The sequence below is a fragment of the Mustelus asterias genome, chromosome 12, assembly GCF_964213995.1.
Source record: "Mustelus asterias chromosome 12, sMusAst1.hap1.1, whole genome shotgun sequence".
Classification (NCBI taxonomy): domain Eukaryota; kingdom Metazoa; phylum Chordata; class Chondrichthyes; order Carcharhiniformes; family Triakidae; genus Mustelus; species Mustelus asterias.
Window position 1 is genome coordinate 20,235,027 of NC_135812.1, and position 15,058 is coordinate 20,250,084.

General features: G+C 44.6%; 1 protein-coding gene and 1 non-coding gene across 2 annotated transcripts in view; both read left to right on the forward strand.

The window, feature by feature from the left end:
* sez6b (seizure related 6 homolog b) overlaps positions 1-15,058 on the forward strand; it is a 934,329-nt gene that overhangs the window by 183,164 nt on the left and 736,107 nt on the right. The gene's annotated exons all lie outside the window — the stretch shown is intronic.
* trnar-ccu (transfer RNA arginine (anticodon CCU)) lies at positions 13,073-13,145 on the forward strand. The gene has a single exon. It is a non-coding gene; the product is annotated as a tRNA-Arg (tRNA).

Here is a 15,058-nt window from a genome sequence, read left to right on the forward strand (position 1 = left end):
CCCTCTGATTTTCTCTTTCCCTGTTCCCTTTTCTCTGCCGATTTCTCTCTTTTCCTGTCTGAGATTTTCCAGAATTTTAAGTATGCTTTAGAAAAGCACAGTTACAGATACGCACTATCCTAACCTTGACAGGACCCCCAAAATCAATCTATTTAAACTTTAGGTACCCTATTGAATAGTCAGTGAAATGCTATGAATTCCTGTCCGAATCTGTTTATTAACCAAATTATGGAAGACCACAATGGATAGGTTAATTTTCACATCAGGTCGATCCGGGGGGAGAAATTCTCTGGCCATTCACGGTGGCGGGGTTCTCTGGTCCCACTGGCAGCGCGCCTCTTCCCGCGAGTTTCGCAGCGGTGTGGGGTGGCTTTGACGGGGAATCCCATTGACAGCGGCAGGATCAGAGAATCCCACCACCAATGAACAGCACATCACCCCCCCGCCCCGCCGCTGAGAAACACATGGCTGGGAGGTCGGAGAATTCCCCCTCTGGTGAACGCAGGATATGTAGGCCTGATGATTTTGTTGATGTCCTCAAAAGCTGTAACCACATTCCAGGTCACCTCACCCATCATTTACTTGATTTGTAAGAAAGATACCAGCCGAATCATGGAATCCCTACAGTGCAGAAGGAGGCCATTTGGCCCATCAAGTCTGCACTGACCACAATTCGCCCAGGCCCTATTCCTGTAACCCCTCATATTTACCCTGCTAATCCTCTGACACCCAGGGTTAATTTGGCGTGGCCAATCAACCTAACCCGCACGTCTTTGGATAGTGGGAGGAAACTGGAGCACCCGGAGGAACCCCAGGCAGACACAGAGGGAACGTGCAAACTCCTCACAGACAGTGACCCAAGGCCGGAATTGAATCCAGGTCCCTGGCTCTGTGAGGCAGCAGTGCTAACTATTGTGCCACCATGCCGCATCATTGCTGAAGATATGGAAGCAATTGGAAAATGTCAAACAAATTGTGTATAACTTCAATACCGAGAAGACCCAATTAATAGTAATGGCAAAAATTGACTGTGAATATCTTGCCAGTCTTTATTTACCAGATTTTTACAATCTAAATGTGTGCTAGAGGATTGATGCTAACAAAATTGCAGCTACACATTTTCCAGCAATCCAAAGGTCCGTGCACAGCATCAGAGGATATAATTTTCGTCCATGGAAACTCCATGACCTGCTGTTACCTGCAACTCTGACACTTTTATCTGCGGGTTGACATTAGTCTAACTGACGCTTGCTGAATCGGGGAGACTGGAACTTGATTACTGTGGGCAATCTGATCTCATTAATGCTGCAGTACAATTTCCCCAAGGCTTTTTGTGTTTCTGGCAATTGCCACAGTTTGAAAGCCCCTGTAAACGGAACTATACCAAGCCCTTCCTAATTAGTCCCTGGTGTGCTGGAGGAGTTATGTTTTGCCTGCTCTTCAGGTACTGTAGTAATCAATAGTATACATTTTGAGGTGATGAATGCACTTGTTGTTTGTCTGCCTCGCCTCCATCAATTACCTTTTAAGGTAACTTCGACACAAATAGGTTGAAGATTTTAAAGCTAATTGATTTCTATCAATGGACTGGAAACTTTATAAAACGTAATACCATTTCATTTAGATGCAGCTGTTTCAATTGGCAGCATTTTAACTTGTGTTGTTGTTGAACTGTAAAATTATATAAATTACCTTGGATATTCTATTCCTTGGGTTGTCTCTAAAAGGTAAAATGCACAACATCGGGAGCAAGTGCAGCATTTGTGGCAACACCAACTATATTCTATAGGTGCTGGATCTCGACTTACTGGAACCAGACAGAGATTGAAGGCCAGATGGCAGCATTTACGGAAGCGATAGACATAGAACAAAATCATCGAATCCCTACAGTACAGTAAGAGGCCATTTGGCCCATCGAGTCTGTACCAACCACAATCCCACCCAGGCCCTATTCCCGTAACCTCTCACATTTACCCTGCTTATGGTAGAATGGAGGTTATGTTGTTCATAAACCGGTAATAATTCAATAATACAAGGTGTAAAATTCACCCTTATTTTCAGCTCCAATTAGTTATTTTCACGTCCTTTTCAAGTCACGTACACAGAGTTACTCTCCCTCACCCCCCCCCCCCCCCCCCCCCCCCCCCGGCCCCACCCACTCCCGCCAACAACTGATTCATACCCATAATGAGTGATTTGCGTGGTTTTCATAGAATCCCTACAATGCAGATGGAGGCCATTTGTCCCACCGAGCCTGCAGCGACAAAAATCCCACCCAGGCCCTATTCCCATAACCTCACGTATTTATCCTCCTAATCCCCCTGACACTAGGGTTAATTTTAGCATCGCTAATCAACCTAACTCGCACATCTCTGGAGAGGAAACCGGAGCACCCGGAGGAAACCCACGCAAACAACGCGAGAACGTGCAAACTCCCACAGACAGTGACCAAGGCCAGAATCGAATCCGGGTCCCTGGCGCTGTGAGGCAGCAGTGCTAACCACTGTGCTGCCCTAATTGGAAATGTGAATGGCGCAAATGAACATTGCGTTGACTATTCTGAAAACCATTACCACTTTTTACTTTTGTACCTGAAACAAAGCCAGTCGTAGATGTGCAGGCACTGACCTCAAACGCCAAGAATATATACTTGAGGAAAATTATGTCTAAATCTGGCTCTTTTGTTTTCCTCTGGGCTTGAACTGTCAACGAATGGCTTGTGGCTGTTAAAATATATTTCTCTGTAACTAGACCAAAAGCTTGTTTGGACTGCAGTGAAGCTCTCGTCATCTTAAGTTCATGCATTCTCTTTAAATTGACAACTGCAGAGCAGTGATTTTAGTTTGGTTCAGGGTACAGCAGTAATGGGTGACTCAGTAAGCAACAGACATAGCTTTACTTGAAACTTTTTACTTTAAAGGTTGCTGTAAAATGCAATTCCGGGACAAAGTCTGTCAAGACTGTGAAAACTTCGTCGATTGTTGGATAAACCCATCTGGTTCACTAATGTCTTTTAGGGAAGGAAATCTGCTGTCCTTCCCTGGTCTGGCCCACATGCAACTCCAGATCCATAGCAATGTGGTTGACTCGTAACTGCCCTCTAAGGGCAACTAGGGATGGGCAATGAATGCTGGCCAGCAAGGGATGGCCATGTCCCACGAATGAATAAAGAAAAATTAAAGAATTTTTAAAAAAATTAAGGGTGGCACAGTGAGGCATTGCTGCCTCACAGTGCCGTGGACCAGGTTCAATTCCGGCCTCGGGTCACTGACTGTGTGGAGGTTGCACTTTCTCCCAGGTCTGCATGGATTTCCTTCCACCATCCAAAGATGTGTGGGTCAGGTTGATTGGCCATGCTAAATTGAACCTAGTGTCAGGGGGATTAGCAGGGTAAATGTATGGAGTTACTGGGAATAGGGCCTGGGTGGGATTGTGGTTGGTGCAGACTTGATGGGCTGAATGGCCTCCTTCTGTATAGGGATTCTATGATCATGCACAGGGGTATTGGTGAGGTCACACCTGGAGCATTGTGTGTAGTTTTTTTGTCCTTATCTGAGGAAAGATGTCCTTGCTATAGAGGGAGTACAACCAATGTTTACCAGGCTGATTCCTGGGATGGCAGGTCTGTCATATGTGGAGCAACTAAGTCGCTTAGGATTATATTCATTGGAGTTTCGAAGGGTGAGAGGGGATCTCATTAAAAACTTATAAAATTCTAACAGGATTAGACAAGGTAGATTCAGAAAGCATGTTCCCAATGGTGGCAGAGTCCAGAACTAGGGGTCATAGTTTGAGGGTAAGGGGTAAACCTTTTAGAACTGAGGTGAGGAGAAATGTCTTCACCCAGAGGGTGGTGAATGTGTGGAATTCACTACCACAGAAAGTAGTTGAGGCCAAAACCTTGGGTGATTTCAAGAAGGAATTTGATATAGCTGTTGGGGCTAAAGGGATTAAGGGATATGGGGGAAGGCGAGATCAGGATATTGAAATTTATGATCAGTCATGATCAAAATGAATGGAGGAGCAGGCTCGAAGGGCTGAAAGGCCTACTCCTGCTTCTAGTTTCTATGTTTCTATATAGGCAAAAGGTGATTTGTATCATTTTACACCATCAGACTCACCATTATTACACAGGATATTTATCCTGTAGCCATTGTGTATGAGTGGTAGTTACAAGCAATCATGGTGCAGACTTGAGCCAGTGCAGACTCGATGGGCCGAAGGGTCTCTTCTGTACTGTATGATTCTAATCAAGTGTTCATTCAGGAAATTCGATATTGTCAATGGAATTAACGGTAGGTGGGAGGAGGGGGGGGCGGATGGGTGTATACAGAGGGGTGATGATAGAATAATGGTAATGACCTTACCACTTTTGGTGAGGGTAGCAATGACCCAGTGTAAAGCTTTGGCGGAAGCAATGGGTGGTTTAAGTTCTGCTGTAAATCACTTGCATCATAATTTGTTTTCTTGTATGGGGTAACCTGGGGCCTTTCCCACCGATGTGACGTTCTGCTGGCAAGTGTCCTGAAAAATCTTGACCCTTTCTGATTGTCTACTTGGGTGCTAATGGGCTTTGAGACTGTTTTTGGAGATGCTGAATAGATTGGGTGAGCAAAGAGTTCAAAATGTCTGAGAAGGGGAAATTCACCAACGCGGAACGTTGGTGTACCAATCGACATCAATGTTGATGGACCTTGCTTTGAAAGAACATGATTTTCCATGGAATGAACTCTGTTCAACACTGAGGGCGGGATTTTCCGGCCACGCTTGCCCCAAGACCAGAAAATCCTGTCCGAGGTCAAACGAGCCTTTTCTTGCTCTGCCCCCATCCGCTACAATTCCTGTGGCGAGAGGGATAGGAAAATTCCACCCTGAGTGTCAATATTAACTGTCAGTATATGATGGAGGAATAATAGAGCAGCTCATCTTTTACCTTCAGCAAGTTTATTCTACATACAGCTCTGCAGAGATACAAACTCCATATAATTTCCCCACAGCAACTATTCCAGCTGTGTCCATTTATACTCCTTTAGGAAATTGAGCCAATAACCATTCCCTGTCTGTAATAAGACAGTAAGAGTTTTAACAACACCAGGTTAAAGTCCACTTTAACCTGGTGTTGTTAAAACTCTTACTGTGTTCACCCCAGTCCAACGCCGGCATCTCCACGTAATAAGACAATTAGCTTAACCAGTGTCGGCACGGTGGCACAGTGGTTAGCACTGCTGCCTCTCAGCACCAGGGTCTCGGGTTCGATTCCACAGCGCCAGGGTCGCATGTTCGATTCCCGGCTTGGGTCACTGTCTGTCTGGAGTTTGCACATTCTCCCCGTATCTCCAGGTGCTCTGGTTTCCTCCCACAGTCCAAAGATGTGCAGGTTAGGTGCATTGGCCATGCTAAATTGCCTCTTAGTGTCCGGGAGACTAGCTAGGGTTAATACATGGGGTTATGGGGTAGGGCCTGGGTGTGATTGTGGTCGCTGCAGACTTGATGGGCTGAATGGCATCCTTCTGTTGCTGGTGATTACATGCACTACAAGAAATGTGAATCTTTTTATACTCTGCCCTGTTTAAAAATCTGATGTTTGGCTATGGCTCAGTTGGCAGCACTCTTGCCTCTAATTTGGAATTTTAACTCCCACGTAAGTGAGCACACAGTCTAGACCAACATGCCCAATGCAGTACGGAAGCACCTGGGAGGTGCCATCTCTCAGACAGGTAGATAAACTGAGATAGCCTGTGGAAAATCCTAACATTAAGGGAGTTTTTTCAAGATTCTGAGGCTGAATTATACCTAACATTCTAGCCAACCAGCAAGTAAAACGGATGATCTGGTCATTTGCTGCCATTTGGGGAACCTTCTGCGCAGATTAGCTGCTAAGTGACAACACTTCAGAAGTACCTCACTGGTTATCAAAGGCTTCTGCGCTGTAGGATTCAATGATTCTATAAGTGTCATTGCTGAAACATGCACCTGCTGATACATTGACGACAGAGCGTAGGTGCTGCATTATCAAAGAAAGAAGGAGGCGGTATGAATACAAACCTTTCATGACCTCGAGATGTTCCAAAGCCTTTGATAACCAGTGAGGTACTTCTGAAGTGTTGTCACTTAGCAGCTAATCTGCGCAGAAGGTTCCCCAAATGGCAGCAAATGACCAGATCATCCGTTTTACTTGCTGGTTGGCTAGAATGCTAGGTATAATTCAGCCTCAGAATCTTGAAAAAACTCCCTTAATGTTAGGATTTTCCACAGGCTATCTCAGTTTATCTACCTGTCTGAGAGATGGCACCTCCCAGGTGCTTCCGTACTGCATTGGGCATGTTGGTCTAGACTGTGTGCTCACTTACGTGGGAGTTAAAATTCCAAATTAGAGGCAAGAGTGCTGCCAACTGAGCCATAGCCAAACATCAGATTTTTAAACAGGGCAGAGTATAAAAAGATTCACATTTCTTGTAGTGCATGTAATCACCAGCAAAGGTCTAGAAACAGACTGCTTCGTTGGATGCAAGGGAGTCTAAATGTAATGAAATCTACAAGAGCAAATATAATTATACATTTTGATATCTTGTGTAAGACAAATGCATCTTGCTTTCTGTTGGCACGATTTTTGGTGGTTTTGCGTTTCCTGTTGGCACTTACTATTTAAACAGCAATGCAGGTGTTTCCCAGATCATAGAATCTCTACAGTGCAGAAAGAGGCTAATTGGCCCATCTAGTCTGCACCAACTGTGGTGAACCATCGTTGGTTACCACTGTTGGGTTAGGGTGTTGCCACTGTGGGGGTTGTTATAATGTTGTTGGGTTAGGGTGTTTACCTGTGGTAGATGTTGTTATGGCACATCCCGGTCGGGCCCCGCCTCCTGGGGAGAGGTATAAGACCCTCTGCTCAGGCGGGACCCCTCCAGTCTGAATTGGTGTACTCGTGTTAGTTAGTTCCATTGTTTGCTAATAAAAGCCTTCAATAGCTGAAGCCTTATACCTCGTGCTTGATTGTCGCGCATCACCAACTCACTGACAGAGCACCTTATGCAGGCCCACCCTATCCCCATAACCCCACATATTTACCCTGGCAATTCGCCTAACCTACATATTTTGGGACACTAAGGGGAAATTTAACATGGCCAATCCACCAAACCTGCACATCTTTGGGTGGTGGGAGGAAACCGGAGCAGCCGGAGGAAATCCACACTGACATTGGGAGAATGTGCAAAGTCCACACAGACAGTGACCCAAGACTGGAATTGAACCCAGGTCCTTGGCATTGTGAGGCAGCTGTGCTGACCACTGTGCCACCGTGTCATGGGACAATTATCAGCTTGGCCACTAAGTGGTCTTGTGCAGCAGGTTTATCCGTTCCTGGTGCTTTACTCTAAATATCGCATTAAAAAGAAAGGCTCACCTTTGGGCGACAGTGATCATGAACGCAGTTTACAAGTTCTAAAACACAACAGTGAGGAGACCTTCCTGGACTTGACCTTCCTTCGTGTGAGTTGCTGTTTGAACGTTTATATTGAAAGCTGATGACGTGCTTGATAAAGGGTAGTGCCTGCAATATGCATTCTTGATGTGCTAGAAGTGCATTGTGAAGTAAAATGAATCATTCTGGTCTCTTGGTGGAAATGGATATTTAAATAGTAAAATAGATTTCTTTGAGTCGAATGTCCTCTGTTAGATAGGGTGACTGCAGTTCACGTCTTCCCCCAGGAGTTCAGCTGTGAATAGGAGTTAATGAGCTTGCCAAATTTGGCAATCAAAAAAACCCACCAAGAAAATAACTCTTTCTACAGTTACTAGATTAGCCTGATAGCTCAAAACAGTTTGTAAGCTTGCTGCATGCAGGTCAGAAGTTCAATTTCTGTTAAATGAGTTACATTTTTGATAATGAAAGAAAGAAGATTTGGCAGCTTTATTAGCAAGTATTAGAAGCAGTTTGCACTCATCTCTACAGAAAATGTCCCCAATGATTAACTGTTCATAACAATATTTGCTAAGTGCTGCTGAAGGTATTTTTCTATCAGCGACTCAATATTGTGGCCTATGCAGTCAACTGTAATTTTTATATAAATGCAGAACTATTTTCAACGAACAAAACGGGTTTTTAAAAAACAAACTTGGTATTATTGATATGGGAAAATGTATTTCTCAAAGTTATTTGTTGTGTTATTTGTATGGATTTCCTTATGTATGGATTTCCTCATGTTGCCATGAATAATCCTAGGTATATCTTATTTATGACCCTCTCCACATTGACTTTGTTTTTATTCATGGGATATGGGCATTGCTGGCTGGCCAGCATTTATTGTCCATATTGGAAAGGGTCCAGAGGAGGTTCACAAGAATGATCCCTGGAATAAAGACCTTGTCGCATGAGGAATGGAGAACTCTGGGTCTGTACTCGTTGGAGTTTAGAAGGATGAGGGGGGATCTTATTGAAACTTACAGGATACTGCGAAGCCTGGATAGAGTGGACGTGGAGAGGATGTTTCCACCAGTAGGAAAAACGAGAACCAGAGGGCACAAACTCAGGCTAAAGGGACGATCCTTTAAAAAAGGGATGAGGAGGAATTTCTTCAGCCAGAGAGTGGTGAATCTGTGGAACTCTTTGCTGCAGAAGGCTGTGGAGGTCAGGTCATTGATTGCTAAGGGGATCAGGGGTTATGGGGAAAAGGCAGGAGAATGGGGATGAGAAAAAAAGCAACCATGATTGAATGGCGGAGCAGACTCGATGGGCCAAGTGGCCTAATTCTGTTCCTAAGTCTTGTGCTCTTACCCCTAATTGCCCTTGGAGGGCAGTTGAATCAACCACATTGCTGTGGCTCTGTGGCACATGTAAGCCAGACTCGGTAAGGACGGCAGATTTCCTTCCTTAAAGAAGTTTAATGAACCAGATGGGTTTTTCCGACAATGGTTTCATGGTCATCAGTAGATTCTTAATTCCAGATATATTTGACTTGAATTCAAATTCCACCATCTGCTGTGTCGGGATTCAAAGCCTGCTGCCCAGGACATGAGCTGAGTTTCCTGGATTAATAGGTTAGCGATAATACCACTAGGCCATTGCCTCCCCTTGAGAATGTATTATTTCTTTCCTACATTTTCCAAGAATTTGAAGCAATGCATGATTTAATCTACCTTAAATCGAGATAAGAGTTGCACATAGTGGGCTGGGCTGTTGTTTTTAATATGTATTCTTTTTTCAAGTATTATGATTTTGGAAACACAACCTTGACTTGAAACATACTGTTTGAATTGCTCTAACTTCGAAGTGAAACTGAAGTTCACTTTGAGCCAATTTTCACCGATACCAGCCTGATAGAGTGCTCCTTGCTGATATTGTACATCCTTATACTCCTGTCATTCCTTTAAAGGCATTACTTGGCTTGAAGCATGTTTGGTTCAGGGTGGCTCAGTGGTTAGCAAAGCTGCCAGGGTCCCGGGTTCAATTCCAGCCTCGAGTGACTGTCCGTGTGGAGTTTGCACATTCCCCCTGTGTCTGCGTGGGTTTTCTCGGGGTGCTCCAGTTTCCTCCCAAAGATGCGCGGGTTAGGTGGATTGGCCGTGCTAAATTGCCCCTTAGTGTCAGGGGGATCAGTAGGGTAAATACGTGGGGTTATGGGGATAGGGCCTGGGTGGGATTGTTGTCAGTGCAGACTTGATGGGCCCAACAGCCTCCGCCTGCACTGTAGGGATTGTATGATTCTATGTTTGTTTGTAAATGAATGTAAACAATAGTCCACAAATATGTTGTTCTGTCCAGGAATTATGAATTCCCCATCACATGCCGCTACAACTGATGTTAAACTGACAGGTTTGTCATTTTCTATGCTTTTTTACCCTCCAGCACTTTAATAACAGTGACATTTGCAATTTTTGCAATGCAAAGCACCATTTCTGGATCGAGAAACCTGGAAAATTATGACTAATACAACTGTAATTCCCTCACTTATGTCTTCATGCACTGAGGTACAAACTGTCAATCTTGAAAATGCCTATTTTAAGTCCCAATATCTTCGCCATTACCATTTGCTTCATTATATCCAATCCGCTTCTCAGCGCCAGGGATCCAGGTTCGATTCCTGGCATGGGTCACTGTCTATGTGGAGTTTGAACATTCTCCTTGGGGTTTCCCCCGGGTGCTCTGGTTTGCTCCCACAGTCCGAAAGACGTGCTGGTTAGGTGTATTGGCCATGCTAAATTCTCCCTCAGTGTACTTGAACAGGCACCGGAGTGTGGCGACTGGGGGATTTTCACTGTAACTTCATTGCAGTGTTAATGTAAGCCCACTTGTGGCTCTAATAAATAAACTTAAATGTTCCTTCCCTTGACTTGTGCTCCTGGTACCAAAAGAGAAAATGCTGGAAAATTTGTCAAAGTTTTGACAAAGGGTCGTCTGGACTCGAAACGTCAGCTCTTTTCTCTCCTTACAGATGCTGCCAGACCTGCTGAGATTTTCCTGCATTTTCTCTTTTGGCTTCAGATTCCAGCATCCGCAGTAATTTGCTTTTATTTTGCGCTCCTGGCACTTTGTCCTCTTCCTCTTCTGTGGAAATGAAAATAAAATATTGACCCAACAAGTCTACCATTTCTTTATTCACCGAGGCCTGAGTTCATACCCGTGGAGAACATCAAACGTCACGTAACTGAGAACCAGAGTGCATTTCTTACATCTGTAGTACCTTGTTTTCTACCTCCGAGCTAATTACTAACCATGGTTACCTTCAATTCTAAGGGCTTTACTTTTTGCTGCTAATTATCTATTATTGTGTAGAATGCGATCAAGTGCCCTTAGAAATTGAATTGATTTATTATTGTGACATGTATTGGGATACAGAGAAATGTATTGCTTCTTGCAAGCTGTTACAGACAAAACATACCATTCATAGAGAACACAGAGGAGAAGGAAAGGAGAGAGCGCAGAATATAGTGTTGCAGTTACTGATAGGGTGAAGAGAAAGATCAACTTAATGTGCAATAGGACCGTGCAAAAGCCTGGCAGCAGGGAAGAAGCTGTTCTCGAGTCAGTTGGTACATGGTTTTAGACTTCTGTATCTTTTTCCTGATGGAAGAAAGTGGAAGAGAGTATGGCCATCCCACCCACCACAGGAACTGGAGTGGGTGAGGGGCAGACCATGCAAAGGTCCGTTAACCTCAGGTGAGATTTTTACGGTTTTGGGAAGAACGACGTCATAAAATTCCGCCCAACGTCTGGGGTGCATGGGGTCCTTGATTATGCTGGCGGCTTTTCTGAGGCAGCAGGAAGTGTAGATGGAGTCAATGGATGGGAGGCTGGTTTGCATGATGGACTGGGCTACATTCACAACCCTTTGTAGTTCATGACGACAACACCCACAAGTAGATCCATAAATTGAACTAGGTTAGTTGCACAAGACCTAGCCTTCACATCCTTCCTTCCTTCCTGTCCCTTTCATCAGCTTATACTTGCCCAAGTGCTCAAAACACTGTGCATCTGATAATAGATTCCAGTAATTCTCCCCAACCTGATAGGCCTGTTGTTTGCTGTTTTCTCCCCGCCACCATCCCCGCCTCCCCGCAATTCACTTATTAAATAACAATGACATTCGCAACTTTCTAATCCAAAGACGCAATTCCTGAATCTCGGGAGCCTTTGAAAATTACTCCCAATTCCCCACCAATCACCTCACCTATTTCTTGTCGGCTCAAGGGTCTGTGTGGTCTACATCAGTTCTTGCATTTCCCTCCTCGAATTCAAATTGTGGATGAGAAAATATTGAAATCTAACGTGGGCAAAACTGAGTTCAAAGAATTGTACGAGGACTTGCGCGATATTGCGAGGATAAGGGTACTAAAGACTTGAGCCAATAAGTGATTGCTCTGCTTAATTATTAAAGCTAATGGGATAGTTGAACCCTGTGGCCATTGCTCAATTATGACAGCTGAACTCGCAACAAAAGAGGAAACTAGCACGAGGGAATAAGGTAGCCTAATGTTTTGCATGAGATAGAAATGGGCAGCACTCCAGCCACTAATTCAAGGGCTCCTATTTGACAGCAGCAGCCAAGTTACATTTTTCTATCTTGACATTTCTCTGTGCTTTTCATGCTCATTTCCTGATTAATTCTCAGTGGGGGAGTAACTTTCTGTCAAGGAACATAAAAGTTAATGATAAAAGATAAATACACACTTAATCCTTTTCCTTTTCCCTGAAAGCGTTGTTGTCCAATACAGTGTTCCCATTTGACTAGTGCAGGAATTTATCATCTCCGCGCGTGTTATTTTAATAATTGTGAATTTTGTGCAGGATATCAGAAGGCTGGAGAAGGCAGGGATTGAGACTGAGAAGTTGTGAATGATAAAGATGAGTTTTCAACTGCATTGTGCCATTATCCTTGCTCTCGCCATCAAGGGCTGCAATATTGGAATAAATAGAAACATAGAAGATAGGAGCAGGAGGAGGCCATTTGGCCCTTCGAGCCTGCTCTGCCATTCATCACGATCATGGCTGATCGTCCAACTCAATAGCCTAATCCTGCTTTTTCCCCATAACCTTTGATCCATTGTTAATAAATGTTGATGAACATAATAGGTTTGGCTCTCACTATCTGTAAACTAAATAGCATTTTTTTCTGCAAAGTAAACTTGCTTTGAAGAAGTGATAGAAACACAGCGTAATCCTGTAATTCATCTGCCGAGTTATGGAGTCTGAGCCCTGAACATAAGAACTAGGAGCAGGAGTAGGCCATCTGGCCCCTCGAGCCTGCTCCGCCATTCAATAAGATCATGGCTGATCTTTTCATGGACTCAGCTCCACTTACCCGCCCGTTCACCATACCCCCCCCTCCCCCACCCCCCTCCACTCTACCCACCCTCAGAATCTTTATGGAGCCTTTGCCCTCCCTCAGCTCCCACCGCAGTCTTTATTTTGAAACCTATACCTCTTTTTTTCACCCTCTTCCCCCTGTGTACCCACAATTGTTGCCATCAGTTTCCCCTCGCCTACCTATCAGGATCTCTCTCTCCCGTCCTGATTGATATGGAACATCCCCATGGGTCTTTGGCTGCAATCTCTCGCCAGTGGTGTCCCATTCCAGCCCGGCTAGCTCAGTTGGTAGAGCATGAGACTCCTAATCTCAGGGTTGTGGGTTCAAGCCCCACATTGGGCGAACATTTCCTTTTGGGGCGGCACAGTGGTTAGCACTGCTGCTTCACCGTGCCAGGGACCCGGATTCGATTCCCGGCTTGGGTCACTGTCTGTGTGGAGTTTGCACGTTCTCCCCGTGTCTGCGTGGGTTTCCTCCGGGTGCTCCAGTTTCCTCCCACAGTCTGAAAGACGTGCTGGTCAGGTGCATTGACCCAAATGAGCTCCGGAGTGTGGCGACTAGGGGAATTTCACGGTAACTTCATTGCAGTGTTAATGTAAGTCTTACTTGTGACTAATAAATAAACTTTAATTCCACCTGCCAACTAAACTGCTCTTTTCGCGCTCTGCCAGGTGGCAAATAAAATGGAAATAAGAATCTGCTGTTAGGTTTGCCACCAGTTCCTTTTGATGTGCCCACACCCCACTGCCTCCTTATCAATATTGGAGCCCAGATCGCAGTCAGAAAAAAAAACATCTTTTCAGTTTTGGAGCAGGAAGACTTAGAAATAATCAAGGAATATTTTGTGTGTCTATTAATTGTATGCATATATTTTCTCTTTTGATTCTCCACACAATTATCTGGAGATGTTTTTAATAGATTTGTGCCCAGAAGTAATTCAGTGCAAGATAGATGCACATAACTGTAATCTAACAGTAATAAGACAAAAGTTATTTGTTAAACTTTTAATATGCTGAGGCTTAATTGGACACCTGGCATCTTTCCATAGCATAAAGGCTCCTTGGGAAATGAGATAAATGTGTATTTTGTTTTGTCAGAATTAATTCTGAGTTTTCTTTTCTTTTTTGTTCATGGGATGTGAGCATCGCTGGCTGGGCCAGCGTTTATTGCCCACCCCTGTGGGCAGCTGAGAGTCAACCACATTGCTGTGGCTCTGGAGTCACATGTAGGCCAGATCAGGTAAGGACGGTAGATTTCCTTCCCTAAAGGAGTTTAGTGAACCAGAAGGTTTTTTTTTTACCACAATTGACAATGGTTTCATGGTCATCATTAGACTTCATAACACTCACTGTTCCTATTTTCATTGCATTTAAACAGAGTGCGGCACGGTGGCATAGTGGTTAGCACTGCTGCATCATAGCGCCAAGGACCTGGGTTCAATTCCGGCCTCGGGCCACTGTCTGTGCGGAGTCTGCACGTTCTCCTCGTGTCTGCGTGGGTTTCCTCCAGGTGCTCCTGTTTCCTCCACAGTCCAAAGATATGTGCGTTAGGTGGATTGGCCATGCTAAATTGCCCCTTAGTGTCAGGGGATTAGCGGGGTAAATTTGTGAGGTTATGGGTTTAGGGCCTGGGTGGGATTGTGGTTGGTGCAGAATCGATGGACCGAATGGCCTCATTCTGTACTGTAGGGATTTTATTCTATTCTTAAAAAAAAACCATGCTTACAGATTAATTGAGCAGATTTGGAAAGGATTATGTTGGGTCATCGACCGAAAGCTTGGTTAGGTCATAGAAATTCCTTCAATTCTTCCCTTATTCCCTCACTTTCGTCAGTCCCTCTTAATCATCTGTGTTCATCAGGAACAGCTGTCTTTGAGTTTCCCAAAGTGCTGTGCTGTAGTCAACTCCAAGGAGATGTGCAAAAAGTTTAAATTTATTTATTAGTGTCACAAGTAGGCTCACATTAACACCGCAATGAAGTTACTGTGAAAATCCCCTAGTCGCCACACTCTGGCGCCTGTTCAGGTACACTGAGGGAGAATTTAGCATAGCCAATGCTCCTAACCAGTACGTCTTTTAGACTGTGGGAGGAAACTGGAACACCCGGAGGAAACCCACGCAGACACTGGGAGAATATGCAGACTCCGCACAGACAGTGACCCAAGCCAGGAATCGAACCCGGGTCCCTGGCGCTGTGAGGCAGCAGTGCTAACCATTGTGCTGCAATGTATGTTGTGAATCCCACTTCCCCACTC